This window comes from Cupressus sempervirens, chromosome 4, assembly GCF_028749045.1.
Source record: "Cupressus sempervirens isolate cs-2001-9-10 chromosome 4, ASM2874904v1, whole genome shotgun sequence".
Lineage (NCBI taxonomy): Eukaryota > Viridiplantae > Streptophyta > Pinopsida > Cupressales > Cupressaceae > Cupressus > Cupressus sempervirens.
The window spans coordinates 378,739,342-378,754,408 of NC_143121.1; positions in this window are offsets into that span (position 1 = coordinate 378,739,342).

Consider the following 15,067-nt stretch of genomic DNA (forward strand, 5'->3'; position numbering starts at 1 on the left):
GGACTTCAGATGTTGAGAAACATAGTTTTGTCATAGTTGTTTGTATTGGCACAAACTACTATGTAAACCATTTTTGAGCTGACTTAAGGATTGAATTATAATATTTTGGTGATAAGGATGAATCTTAAGTTGGAATCCCTATGTTTTACATGCACCCAATCAAGTAAAGGGAAGGTTTAAGTGGCAATATGGATGAATCACAATCATTGATTCATACCTAACCCTAAGTCACCTAGGTCTTCTTGAGGAGGACCAACCCTAAATCTATTTATGAGTGAGCAAGGGAATGAATGAATGATCAAGGAGAGTTTTGCGTGTGTAAACTAGGGCATTCATGGTGACCAAGGCATTATGATCTTAATTGGATTGTAGCATCAGTTAAAGGAGAACAAAGGAAGGAAACAATAAACAATAGAGAGTCATCTGATCAAAGAATGATCAAGTACATAGTAGAGTAGAGGTGATCTATCATCAAGCATCAGAGTGCTAACCACAGGATCATTTTTGAGACATTCTAATAGGTGAATCAATTAACTCTCTTAACAGAGTAGTCCTAATAGGTTGTATTGAAATCCTCTAACAAGGTGCTTACTTAGTTGTGAGTTGAATTCCTTTGATCAGGTGCACTTTCAACAAGGTGTTGAAATCCTTTAATAGGGTAAGACCTAATAGTCTTTGTAAGCCTTTACTAGGGCCGACCTTTCATAGGGTAGATCAAGGTCCATGATTAAACATTGTAACCTTCCCTAGATATACTTTATTACTATAGTAGTGAAGATTTGTGGGTGTCATCCCCACCCTGGAGTTTTACCTTCTCATTGGAGGGTTTCTAGGTAATCATATCTTGTGTCATATATGTGTAAATTCTTACTTGTTTACATGCTTTAGATGTATATTTTTTACATGGTATTTCAGTTTATTTATTGAATATATGAGATGGATGTGTGGTGAATATTTTAATGGGTCAATGTTTAAAGCACTAATTCACTCCCCCCCGCCCCCCCGCAGAAGTTTACCTTTATTATTTGTAATCCCAACACTAAAAGCATGTGCTACCTAACCTATTGACCCCACATTTAATATTAGACATTTAATTCTTTTTCCCAATTATTAAGTAATTGCATCAAATATTATCACAATGTTATAATACAACTCATCAAGTATATACCATGGGAATCTTTCCATGTTGCATATCCATCTAGGTGCAATATTACATAATATAATAAAATAATATAATATAAAAATATTATGCAATGTGTACAACACACATAATCTCAACAGTCCCCTAGTTTAGACCCTCATAAAAGACATAAATAAGTTATCTAGACTCTAAAAATGGACCTCCTATATTCTACTATGGACAAGGCACCTTTTTAACAACTCGTACACCTTTTTCCAATGGATAAACATGTGGAAAACTACTAGAAAAATATTTTTGGAATTTTTCAAAAAAATGTTGTAAGGTTGAGATACATGTTTCTCAACATTCTTCCACTTTTCGAACACCTTGTAAGATTCAAGGGATCCAAAGTGTTATGGAATTAATTGCTAGGGGTCATGAGGCCCATAGACTTTGAATAGCATTTGAACTTCTATGTGCTCACAAGCTTAGTTAATAAGCCAGCAACATTCACCAAAGTTTTTACCTTCTCCAGCTTCACCTTTCCATCCTTAGTCATATCTCTCACAAAATGATATTGTACATAAACGTGCTTGGTCCTAGCATGAAAAGTAGGGTTCTTCAAAAGGAAAATTGCATTCTAACTACCACTATAAATTGTCATTACACCCTATTTTAACCCTATATCCAAACACAATCTCTTTAGCAAGGTGGCTTCCTTGAATGCATGAGTAGTTATCATATACTTTTCCTCTGTAGTGGACAAAGTGATCATAGACCATCACTTACTCATCCAACTAATTACACCACCAAATAATGTAAACACATATGCACTGGAGGATCTTCTTCTATCAAAATCACCAATCTAGTCTGAATCCACATAGCCTTGAATATCCAAGGAATGTTTGTTTCATATTCCATGGAAATATATAGAGAACTCTGAGGTACCTCGCAAGTATCTAAAAACTCTTTTTACTGCATCCCAATGTTCTCTTCCTAGATTAGACATGTAATATGAAATTACTTCCACTACTTGGGAAATGTTTGGTCTTGTACAAACCATAGCATACATCAAACTTCCAATAGCACTCTAGTATGGTACTCTACTCATCTCTTCCATCTCCAATAGAGATTTAGGACATTGTGAGATAGAAATCTTTGTTCCCATTGTAATAGGAATACTCAATGGTCTGGAATCCTACATGTTGAATCTTCTCATAATAGTACCAACATACTTACTCTAGCCTAGCTTTCTATTTTTCCTATCTCTTATAATCTTCATTCCCAGAATGTCCCTTGCTACACCAAGATCTTTCATTTCAAACTTTGCTGAGAGCTAAGATTTTAACCTTGCAATCAAACAATTTCCTTTTCCAATAAACAACATGTGATCCACATATAAGGCAATAACTAGGAAATAATCACCATCAAACTTGAAATCTATACAATGATCAGATTTAGACTGCATATGTATGAAAATTTTGGTACCACATCCTAGGAATTTTCTTTAAACCATACAAGAATTTCTTTAACTTAGAAACCAAATGACTTTTACCTTTCACCACATAGTGCTCTAGTTGTGTCATATAAATTTCTTTCTTTGAATCTCCATGAATGAAAGTTGTTTTAACATCCATTTTCTCAACTTCTAGATCATAAGTTGTTGCAATAGAAAGTAAAAATCAAATGGATATCTTTTTTGCTATAGGAAAAAAAAAATCAACATAATCAACTTCAATAACTTGATAGTAACCTTTTGTAACCAAACATGCTTTGTACTTCTCAACGCTTCCATCTAAACCAATCTTCCTTTTGAACACACACATTTACAAGCAACGGACTTCTATCCTTCAGAAAATGGTACAAGGTCTCATCTGGCATTCCTCTTAAGGGTCATCATCTCTTCATCCATGGTTATCTTCCAAAACTTTGAACTATTCATAACAAGAGCCTCTTCTACATATCTTAGTTCATAAATATTAAAGTTCAAAGAAAAAATACACCTCCAATCATCAAGAGAATATCCATACCCTTTTAGTGCTTTCCTCTATCTACTAGACCTTCATACAAGATCTGGTTCATATTCGTGTTCTAGTTCTCCCTCTTCCTCTAATGATTCTAAATTCATAGAGCTCTCCTCAACATCTTTTCTTTCTAAGGGCCTCAATTCAACTTTCTCAAGTGTGATACGAAGTTGAATCACATCAAATTTTTTTGTTTTCTCTAGCTGCACTATAATAGAAGAAGGCTTAGTTTCTCTAAAAATAACACTTCTGGGATAAAATACCTTCTATGCAACAAGATCCCAAATCTTGTATCCTTTTACACCATAACTATATTCGATGAAGATACATTTGATAGCTTTGTTATCCAATTTTATCTTCTTCTCCTTTAGCACATGACCATATGCCTCACAGCCAAAAACTCTCAAATGTCTAAGTGAAGGTTTGTGGCCCAACCATGCTTCCATTGGTGTCTTATCAACAAGAGTTGATGTAGGAGACTTATTTATTAGGTAGGAGGGAGTGGTTATAGCTTTAGCCCAAAAAAAAAATTCTATTCCAACTCCACTCACCATACTCCTAACTATATATGCAGAATGTGGCCTTACGCTTCACACGTACACTTCAACATGGTCCTTATTTGTGGATTTATCCTGGAATGAACATTGGATTGTTCATCCGAAAATCAGCCGGCAAGGCGACCTATTGCCTTCTATCTAAAGGGAATTTCTTGTTAGATTTAGTTCAATGATGTAATCATCCTGTCCCCTCGAGAGTGAAATCGAAAGATGACACACCAGAAATATGATGTAGGCAACATAAAGAGATATTGGAGAAATCCAAGATTCAGTAGAATATGGAAGAGAACAAAATGATTCAGAGTCAGTTTAGCATGCTTCTCAGGTCCAAAAGACCAAGTTTGACCATTAGTGGATTAGAATTAAGCAAAGTTGACTTGAGTTGAAGATTTTCAAAATGAATTTTGAAAATATGAAGAATTTAGAATTGAAAGGAGTTCAGGAATCCCAAGATATTAGATAAATTCATACTGCACAAGCGTTTGATCGTGTTGGTCTCCAAAACTTTAAAATGTATTTTTGAGGCACTTAGGTGTATCAAATTTTGAATTCAATCCTGAAAATGGATTTAGAACGGTCCAATTAGCTAGGGGGTGATTTTTTTGCAAATCGGAGCCCTTTGAAAAATTTGGTCAAAAACTACATAAGGGTCCAAGGTGTCATTTTCAAACTCATTTGTGCTTTTTTCTTCTAGTGATTTTGAGCTCTAAGAGAGATATGGCAGTAAACATGAGATACCATCATTTTGAGCATTCCAGATGACACAGCTGGCCAACAAACTACGGACCACCGATGAGTCATCAATTTCCCATCTTTGTACTTTAACTTTCACACTTTATGGGGTCATTTATTGCATATTTTAGCATGTTTTAGGGTTTTCCAAATGGTCTTCACGTGAGACCTATCTTCTTTCACGTGAAGATATTATTTCTTCACATGAAGAAACAAGGTGTGTTGTTTCTTCGCGAGTGGCGGGAGAATCTTCACGTGGGAGGCATTTATCTCTCGAGCAAAGAACGAGTTTCTTCACACAAAGGGAATTCATTTTTCACGTACGAAGATCTTTTCTTGCATGATGATGTGATTCTTCATGCAAGGTTTAAGATCTTCATGCAAGACTTGGAGAACTTCTCTTGAAATTTCATAGCTTCGCGGAAGATTTCATGAACTTCGTGCAAAATTCTGTGACAGTCATGCTTAAAAGTTTCAATTTCATGCTCAAAAATTGTATTTTAATTTGTTTTTGTGTATCGTTTTGACTTGATACTGATCATTTCATTTGTCATTTTTTATGTGCTTGTAGGAGGTCTTTGGTGATGTTGCATTCAGATCGCACTACCCACCATATGGGGAGTTATTGTGGAGTCTCGATGATGCTGATCAGGCACACATTGCTTGATTGGGTTTGTCTTCACTATGCTGAATTCTAGCCATGATGGTGAATCACAACTTACTGATAGCTTTGATAGAGTGTTTCCATTCAGAGATGAACACTTTTCATTTACTAATGGGTTAGATGACGATCACCCCAGAGCATATATGGAGGATACTGAGGATCCCCTTTCACGATGCCCAAGTCATTTATGATACAGTGCCTAGAGTAGGTACAGAGGCACTATCTATTGTTTTTGTGAGAGAGCTACCAAGGGGCAAGGCCATCAACTGGGATGAGATGATGCACACCTATGGACCGATGCATAGGTTGGCATCTATGTTGGCTATATTTTTGAGTTGTTTCTTATATCCTAACAGAGGACAGCATGGTTTGGAGTGTGGGTGGGGAGCCATGCTTCGCAGGATGTTAGAGGCACCTGAGATCTTTGGGTGGGGTCAATGCATGTTGGCCCATCTTTTCCATGAGATGCACGAGGTCATCTTCCATGAGAAGAAGATGATGGCAGTTGGAATGTACGTCTTACAGGTGAGGATGCCAGAGAGCCCATGGAGCCCTATATATGCAGATATCAAGGGCACATTACCCAAGTCCACCTAGGTAAGACTGAGCACTGGAGGATAAATCTTGATGACTTGGTGTCCATTGTATGGCGACCTCGGCGAGAGACAAAGGACTAGGATGATGCCCCAAGAGAGTTACCATGGATGTTTAGTTCTTGACCTCTGGCAGGCAGGACCACATTAGCATAAAGAGATTTGTGATCTCACGAGTGTGGCAATAGTATGGCTGACCACAAGACATTTCTGCTGAGTACTACACTTATGCCAGGTTGTAGAAGGATGTTGAGCGAGGATGGCCACCATGGATGGATCCAGGGTGATCCATGATAGATATTTGTTGCCCAGCTATAGTTCAGTGGGACTACCTGCCAGAGGTAGTAAATATAGTGATGACGCCTATGTATCAAGAATTTTTTATCAGCCATCCATTCCCATGCTTTACAAATCCACTGGGGATGGCAGGGCAGGCATAAAGGCAGGTGCCCTAGTAGCAGCAAGCATAGCCATAGCTGCCAAGTCAGCCACAGCAGCAGTCATGAGTCTGGAACCAGGTACAGTAGATGCAGATTCCCCCATGTTAGATGGGATCAGACCCAGGTGTCAGGGGCAGTGGATAGGACACAATTGGTGGCAAAGACAGAGGATAGAGGAGCAGGCCCCTTAGCAGGAGGCTCCATGGCAGTAGCTACCACCATAGCAAGAGGCACAACTACAGCGGTAGGCACCAAAGATGCTGGATGAGGATATGCCAGATCAGTCGACAGGTGGGGTGTAAGACACAATACAATGGTATCGAGAGCAGATTCATCAGGCCTCCCGATAGTTAGGGGATCTACAAATTTCAGTGGCAGTCCAAGATGCACAGCTGGTGGAGAGATAGCGAGAGATAGATCAATGGAGAGAGCGCACAGAGACTACCAAGTAGAGATTGGAGCTGGTGCTAGATGAGATCCACTTTCAATCAACTCAATTCGCCTACTATTATGCTACATATACGAGTGCAGTACCAGATGAGACACTACAAGTTTAGCACTTTTCTCAGTATGCGTGAGAGTCTGGAGGTGCACGACCTCCTGCCAGACCAGATATGCCACCGCCACCTCTACCACCTATTGCTCCTTCTCCTCCTGGAGGTAAGGGTATGAGATATAGTTATATGCTTTGTGCTTGACTCTAATTTTGATCTTTGGCTATGTATCAACTGGTGTACTAGCACCACATGTATCATTTTTTATCGATTGCGCTCAAGTAGTGCCCATTTTTTGTACTGATCCATTCTTTTGATATATATATAAATACACAAAATCTTGAGCCGAGTATCCCTATGTACATTTCATTATCTATTTTTCCTTACTTTGATGTACATGAGATGTCAATTTGTACTTTGATATGAGTGCAGTCATGTGATGTGATTATGAGCATGTAGAGTAGATATTTCAATGCATATGGAAATGGACTGACATCTCATGTAGTGTTGCATGTTTTTGCTTGACAGTGATAGGTATCTCATTGAGGAGTGCGAATCGATGAACCAAACACTTATGTAGCCATGAAGAAACTAGACATGTGGAGATGCCCCCAATCCTTCATCACAAAGGGTAGGAACAAAATGACCATCAAATTGCATGCTTATGCAATTGAAGTATGTAATGCAAGACTATGTTAAATGCAACCCTAAGTCTGGTTATGAAGCCTCGATATTTAATCATCACAGGATATAGAACAAAGCTCAAAGGTCAAACAATTCCCCCTGACATTGCAATCATGGAAATCTGAATATAACATACGTTATTGATTTGTCGAGATTAAATGTAAGCATTCGAGGCACAAGAAGCCAAAATGACCAGAACATTTTCCCTTTTAATGTTTCAAGTTAGCATAAGTATCAGAGCATAAATGCTAGGATGACCTAAATGTTGCTTGCATGCAAACATGCCAGACATGTGGGAGATCCATCTTATGCTAAGTATTTAGTATTTATTCTATTTGCAACAACCCTTGTGTTCATAACCTGAGACAGAATTATGCTAGATATACTCGCAATGACCTGTACGTTCACTTAGCAAGATGAGTATCAGTATTTACTATAGCATGAAGATTTCACTCCAAAAAATAAGGAGAAGAACCAACGTTATTGACATATTCTTATAAAAGGAGTCGAGGTACACACGACCATCCAATACGAGATGGAGGCTCTTATAGTGGACACCCCTCTTATAGTAATATGTGAACTAATTGGAACTAAACTACAAACAAAAAGCAAAGAAAAGATCATGTCCCCAATCATTACTTCTCTAGTCGAAGATGACATCATCGAGTTGCTCAAAAAGATATGATAAAGAAAAAACAAAGAAAATTAAGAAAAAAGCTCAATATATCCAAACAAGTGTATCATTTCTGAGTTCAATGTTTTCGGGATTGATGTCAAGTGTTAGTGTCCAAAACATGTTTGAAAGAAATCTCTTTAGTGGGATGACAACAGTAGGTAGACGCAGTCAGAACAACTAGTGACTGAGTTCAAAGAGGAAACTTCACGATGAAGAACCTAAGATGGACTGAGCGACAGTAGACAAACATAGCTAGGATGACTGCTGACTGATGCAAGAGAGATCTTCCATAAAGGAATCTGGAGATGTGACTCAAGCAATAGTAGGCAGACATAGTTGAAACAACTGGTGACTATTGCAAAAGAGATTCTATGAGGAGAATCTCAAAAAGAGTGACACTGGTGATAGTAGGAAGACACAGTGAGGACCACTGGTGACTATCGCAAAGGAGATCCTATGAGGAGAATCTCGAAGAGTGACACTACGACAGTAGGCAGATGTAGTGAGGACCACTGGGGATTGTCATGAAGGAGATCCTATCAGGAGAATCTTGAAAAGAGTGACACTAAGGGGGAATTCCCTTGAGCTGTAACAAGACTCAATCCATGGATACATGAGCAGAAAGCAGGAAAAGTAGGAGAGCAAAAGCATGAAAGCGACTGTATAGAGTAGCCAGAAGATGCGCTGTAGGATGGAGCATTGGGAACAAGAGGTGCCTATTTACCGAGTTTTCACCTTCTTAGCAAGATTTTCCTTTTTTTTCTACCATGATGCCTATTTCCAGGTTTTCACCAATGGCACTTTTCTTTTGTTTTTCAATTTTTTTGTATTTTTCTTTTTTTTTGGATTTTTAGAGTTTTTTTTTTTTTTTTTTTTTTTTTTTTTTGTTGTTATCAAGGCGCCTATTGCTAGGTTTTCACTAGGGGAACAATTTTTTTCAGGACTTTTTCTGATTTTTAGATTTTTTTCAGGACATATAAATATGTACAAAGAGCTTGTTGATATTAGATCAACTATAAAACTGCTTCAAGTGGAGAGCGTTGACAAGTTCCTTAAGCACTTCTCCTTCGGTTGTAGAAAGTTGATAGGTGCCAGATCTATATACTGCAGTGGTGATGTTCGAAGCGAGCCAGTTTGGTTCAAACTTTCCCTTTTGTACTTGTTGTTGTTGATTCTTGGGGTTCTCTCTCAGGACGAGATCACCCAATTGGAAGTCGCGTGGCTTGACCTTCCATTTATAGCTCACAAATGATCACATGCCACTTGTCATCATTCATCTAGTAATACAAGCTCTTGAAGTTGAGCTATCCTATAGTCATCATCAGTGATAAGGCCCTTCATAGAGATTCTCAAGGTAGGAATCTCAACCTCTATTGGAAGCATAGCATCTGCTCCATACACTAAAGCAAAGGGAGTCGTGCCTATTGGAGTTCTGATGCTTGTCCTATATGCCCAAAAGGTTAGGTTGATCTAGAGATGCCAGTCTCTCCCTAACTTACTGACTATGCGATGAAGAATTTTGAGGATCGCCTTATTAGATGCCTCAGCTTGGCCATTACCCTGGGGGTAATAAATGGAAGACCAATGTTGTGTGATTTTGAATTTCTTGCACAGTTCCTTGAGGTCTTTATTCTTGAATTGTCCTCCATTGTCAGTAATGATTGAGGATGGTACACCATATCTACAGATGATGTAGTTTGTGATGAAAAGTGCTACATTTTTTCCATCAACAACTATGAGAGATACTGCCTCTACCCACTTCATGAAATAATTTTTAGCCGTAATAATGAACTTAAGTCCATTACAGGAGGTTGGGTGGATTTGTCCCACCAAGTCGAAGGCCCATTGTTGAAATGGCCATGTTGTAGTAGAGGGAATCAGCTCTCTGGCTAGAGCATGAATGAGATTCCTGTGTAACTGAAACTGCTTGTAGGACCTAGCATACTTGATAGCTTCTTGCTCCATTTTGGGCTAGTAGTAACTAGCATGAAGGAGTTCGTGAGCTAGTGTTAGGCCATTGGAATGAGATTCACAAATGCCCTCATGAAGATTAATTAGTGCATGTTTGGACTCTTTAGGTTCTAAAAACCTAAGGAGTGTTCCATCGAGACCTCTCCTATATAGATCATCAGCAATAATGACATAATGTGAAGCATTATAGATTAGGTAACATTTCTCATTCTAGGTTAGACCTTCTAGAATGGTTTGATTATGAAGGTAGGAATAGATGTGATGGTAGCAAGATTATTCTTGTCCTATAATGGAATAGATCATCTTAGAATCAGGGGTGTCATAGGCTAGGTAGTGTAACACTTCCACCAAGAACTCATGTTAGAGATCATTATTAGGCATTTGTAGCAGGGAGGCCAAGGTGGCCATGGCATTGGCTACTTTATTATCTGCTCGAGGAACTTGCTAAAAAGTGATGTGTGCAAAATACTTCATTAAGTCATCAACCATACGCTTGTAAGGAATTAGTTTCTCATCCTTTGTTTGGTACACATCATTAACCTAGTTGATAACAAGCTAAGAGTCACCAAAGATATCTAACTGATCCACTCTCTATTCAGCTGCAATTTTCATGTCATTGATCAAAGCCTCATATTTAGCAATGTTGTTTGTACAAGGAAACAGAATCTTGTACACTTTGGGCAATGAGTATCTCTATGGTGTAATGAAGAATAATCCAGCACCTAATCCTTTTTGTGTGAAAGACCCATCGAAGAACATAACCCATGTGTGGTGCGTGAGTGTCAGAATTGACTCATCTAGGAAATCAATGTTCATTGGCAGAAGACTTTGTATGGGTGCCTCAACTAGCTGGTCTACAGTTGCGTGTCCCTTAATAGGCTTGCGTTCAATGTATTGGATGTCAAACTCACTGAGTATCATAACCCATTTAGCCAATCTTCTTGTGATAGCTGCCTTATTGGGCAAGTACTTTAATGGATCTATTTTAGCCACAAGCCATGTAGTTTGGGCAAGCATGTAGTGTCTCAACTTATGGGAAGCAAAGACAACTGCCAAGCAAGCTTTCTCAATAATGTTGTAGTTCTTCTCATAAGGGACCAGTGTCCGGCTAAAGTAATAAATAGCTCTTTCTTTGTTGTCCTTATTTTCTTGAGCCAATAGGATTCCCAAAGATGTTTCAGTAGCTAAAATGTATAAAAGCAAAGGCTTCCCATGAATAGGAGGCATCAAGATTGGTGGATTAACAAGATATTGTTTGATCTATGTTAAGCTTTGCTCACAATCTTGTCTCCAATTGAATTTCACACCCTTATGTAAGGTCTTTGTGAAGGGTTGTGATCTATCCGCCAATTGTGAAATGAACCTGTGAATAGATTGAAGCCTTCCCTATAGTCCTCTCATCTGACTGATGTTCCAAGGTGGTGGCATGTCCATTATTGCTTGTACCTTCTTCAGATCCACTTCAATTCCTTTTGCAGAAACAATGTATCCCAGCAACTTCCCTGATGTGACACCAAATGCGCATTTCTTAGGATTGAGTTGAAGACTAAACTTTTCCATACGATCTAGGATGGGACCCAAATCTTGTAGATGAGTATTGCATTTAGCACTTTTGACAAAGGTATCGTCAACATAGTCCTCCATGGTTCTATGCATCATGTCATGGAAAATTGTAGTAATAGCTCACTGATACATAGCACCAATGTTCTTCAAACCAAATGGCATCACATTCCAACAAAAGGTTCCCCATGCACATGTGAAAGCCATTTTCTCCTGGTCTTCTTGCATAATTTTTATCTAATTGTATCCAAAAAAACCATCCATAAGTGAGTACATCTCATAGCCATCCATCATGTCCATGATCATATCGATATTAGGGAGCGAAAAGTCATCTTTAGGACATGCCAAGTTAAGATCATGGAAGTTTGTACAAACCCTGATAGATTTATCGTGCTTGGAAACTGGAACAATGTTGGATATCCATTTAGCATAATCAATTGCACAGATGAAACCAGCCTTTAGGAGTTTCTCCAATTCTACTTTGATAAGAAATGCAACGTGAGGGTGCATTTTTTGAAGCTTCTGTTTAACTGGTTTGATGCCTAGTGCTATGGAAAAATGATGCATGATAAGATCTAAATTCAATCCTAGCATGTCAGAGTATGTCCAGGCAAAATTTATTTTTTTTTCCTTGAAAAAGGCAATGAATTGTTCCTTCTCTTCAGGTGATAGTGACTGTGCTAGATGTATCATATGGGGATGTTCTTATGTGCCTAGGTTAATTGGCTGCATTAGCTCTATCAACATTGATGATCTCTCTTGAAAGTGACTAGGAAGTACATCAAATATCTCATTCGTGGGCACCTTAGAGAGGTTTTCACCCTTGGATACATCTTTTATTTTTACTTTTTTGGGTTCTAACACTGCCACAATGTGGTTTTCACCATCGAACCTTTTGCATTTTTTCTTTTTCATTGTGTGACTGATATATTTGATGTCATCCTTAGTCATGTTGATGCTCTACTCATTGATAGTGTTTAGGGAACAGGTGAGAGTATAGTCATTCTGGAATGTAGGGACTTCGCTAGATGTATTGGGGTTCCAGTCTATAAGCTCGGGATGTGTGAGTGAGAGAGTAGTGGCTGGTTCAGTTATGTTCACAGTATAGTCATTAAGTGCTTGGACCAGCAAGTTGAGACCTACGGCAACCTCATCCATAGGTGTGTTCAAATGCCTCAGAGTATGAACATTAGTAATTAACGATTCTAGGACACTAGTTGGATCCGACCCATGTGACCTAACCCTAGATGTTTCACCCACTTCAATTTGGTTTTCATAGACATGCACTTGATCAATGTCTTTATCAGTTGTTGCTTCTGAAAGATAGTCAAACTCATATTCTTTAGAATCAGTGCTACATGGTGAGAGATTATAGAACTCCCCAATAGTGATAGGGACATAGTCACCTTCATCCTTTGAGTTCTTACACAAATACTCAACACGGCATGACTGACTAGATTCTCCCTTTTCAGAATGACATTTTAATTGCTTAGTATTGTCCTTAGAAGAATCACTAGTATCATCCATAGTGCTAACATGTGGCACAAAGTCATCTGGCTCAACAAAGAATCTAGTGAGATCATAAGGGATAGGATAAGGATAGGAATCCTCATCATCAGATTCTTCCTCTTGAGTATCTAACTCAGCTTGTGACTCATTTTCAAATGAACTCTCAGGTTTGGGGATGAATTTATTTGATCCCAAATGGAAAGGGACCTTCTTAAACTCTAGACCTATTGTATCATGATTTCTTCAAGCTCTTGCTTTAATAGGATCAATTAGGCTATTGTTATTGCACCTGATAGGGCTAGTTCCCTTGTAACCAAAATGCTTCATAAGCCTAAGACCAGGTCCATATTTCTTAGGAGTGATTTCTTGAACTTGTTTAATTAGGTCCACTAGAGCTTCTTCTCTGTAAAGCCCTGTAGCAATGGCTCTATTTTCACTTTCATCTTCTAAGGGAACTATAGCCTTGACAAAAGCACCATTATACTTGGTCTGGGGTGTCAGTACAAACGGCTTCTTTGCTTCTGAGGGTCTCCCATAATGTCAAGGAGACTCTAGGAGAGACATTAATGACAACACTAGTTCAATGTGGTACTCTCCAATACTAGTTTCTTTCAATTTGAATGACACTCAATTTGTTTCAGCTTATTATCATGATAATCAATAGACTCACGGTTAATAGGGACGAAATTTTCAGCAGCTTTGAGCATATTGTAGGTGTAGCTAGTAGTGGCAGGAATAGTAACTTTGGAGCCATGAAATGGGAACTTGATGCATTGGTGGTATGTGGATGGTACAGCGTGCATCTCATGTATCCATGGCCATCCTAATAGAATGTTGTAGGCCAAGGGAATGTCAAGTACCTGATAGGTGACATCCCTTTCGACAAGATCGATGCGAATTGGTAAAACCACAAGACCTAGAGACTTTTGTTCCACTTCATCATATGCTTTGATAGTGATCTTTCATCGAGGATCAATAGAGTCCTCAAAATAATTCAATTGTCTAAGTAGAGTAGTAGAGGCAATATTTAGGCCAGCGCCATTATCAAGGAGTACTCGACAAATATGTGTCTGATGGACCATAACCTCAATGTGTAGAGGTTGACTATGTGGGTGACTTAGTGAGTTATCATCTTCCTTAGAAAAATTCATAAGATATGGCGAGGTTAGGTGACCTACCATGGATTGGAATCGCTCAAGATCAAGATCTTGAGGAAAATTTTCCTTAGTGAGGGCTTTATCCAAAATTTGCCTATGAGCAGGCAAGATTTTAAGTAGCTCAAAGATGGAAATCAGAGCATTAGTTCATTTTAGTTGATCAAGAACACTATAACTGGTTGCAGTCAAGTTCGTTGTGGGTTTTGCACCTTTACTAGATGGACCAGCAAGGGCTTTGTCTTTGTGTTGTTCAAGATCTGAAGTAGGAGGCACAGGGCCTTTGAGCACCAACTTGTCATGAGAGCGAGTGATAGCATTAGCACAGTGTTGCGAAGGCATATAATACATTTCACTAGAAGTAGGGCCCCTCAAGACAAATGGTATCTTGGGTTTGTTGTTATCTGGCTTGCCCTTAATGGTAATAACATCGTAGTATTCAGAATCCACAGGTTCAACCATGTGAATGACATTGTCATCATTGGAATATGTATAGTTGACCTTATTGTAGGGTTGTGGTTTTGAAGTCTCTCCTTTTTCATAAGTTGGGAAAGGTTCTTTGAACGCCTTGTGATCCGAGTTTTTGTTATGTCCATCTACCATAAGATCACCAGCATCAATCATGTCCTGGACTTTATGGCAGAAGTTTATACAGTTGCTAGTTTTGTGTCCTTTGTTTTGGTGATACTCATAGAATGAGGTCTCATTCCACCATGGTGGATGTGGTTGTGGATCATAGGGACGAGGGTTATCTATTGGTAAAATAAGATTATGTTGTAGCAATGTTTTGTAAACCACATCCAAAGGTTCTCCCAAAGGTGTATACTCTCGTTTGGGGTGTGTTGTCCAAGAGTTTCTCAATTTTTTTCTGGATGTCTTATTATTAGGA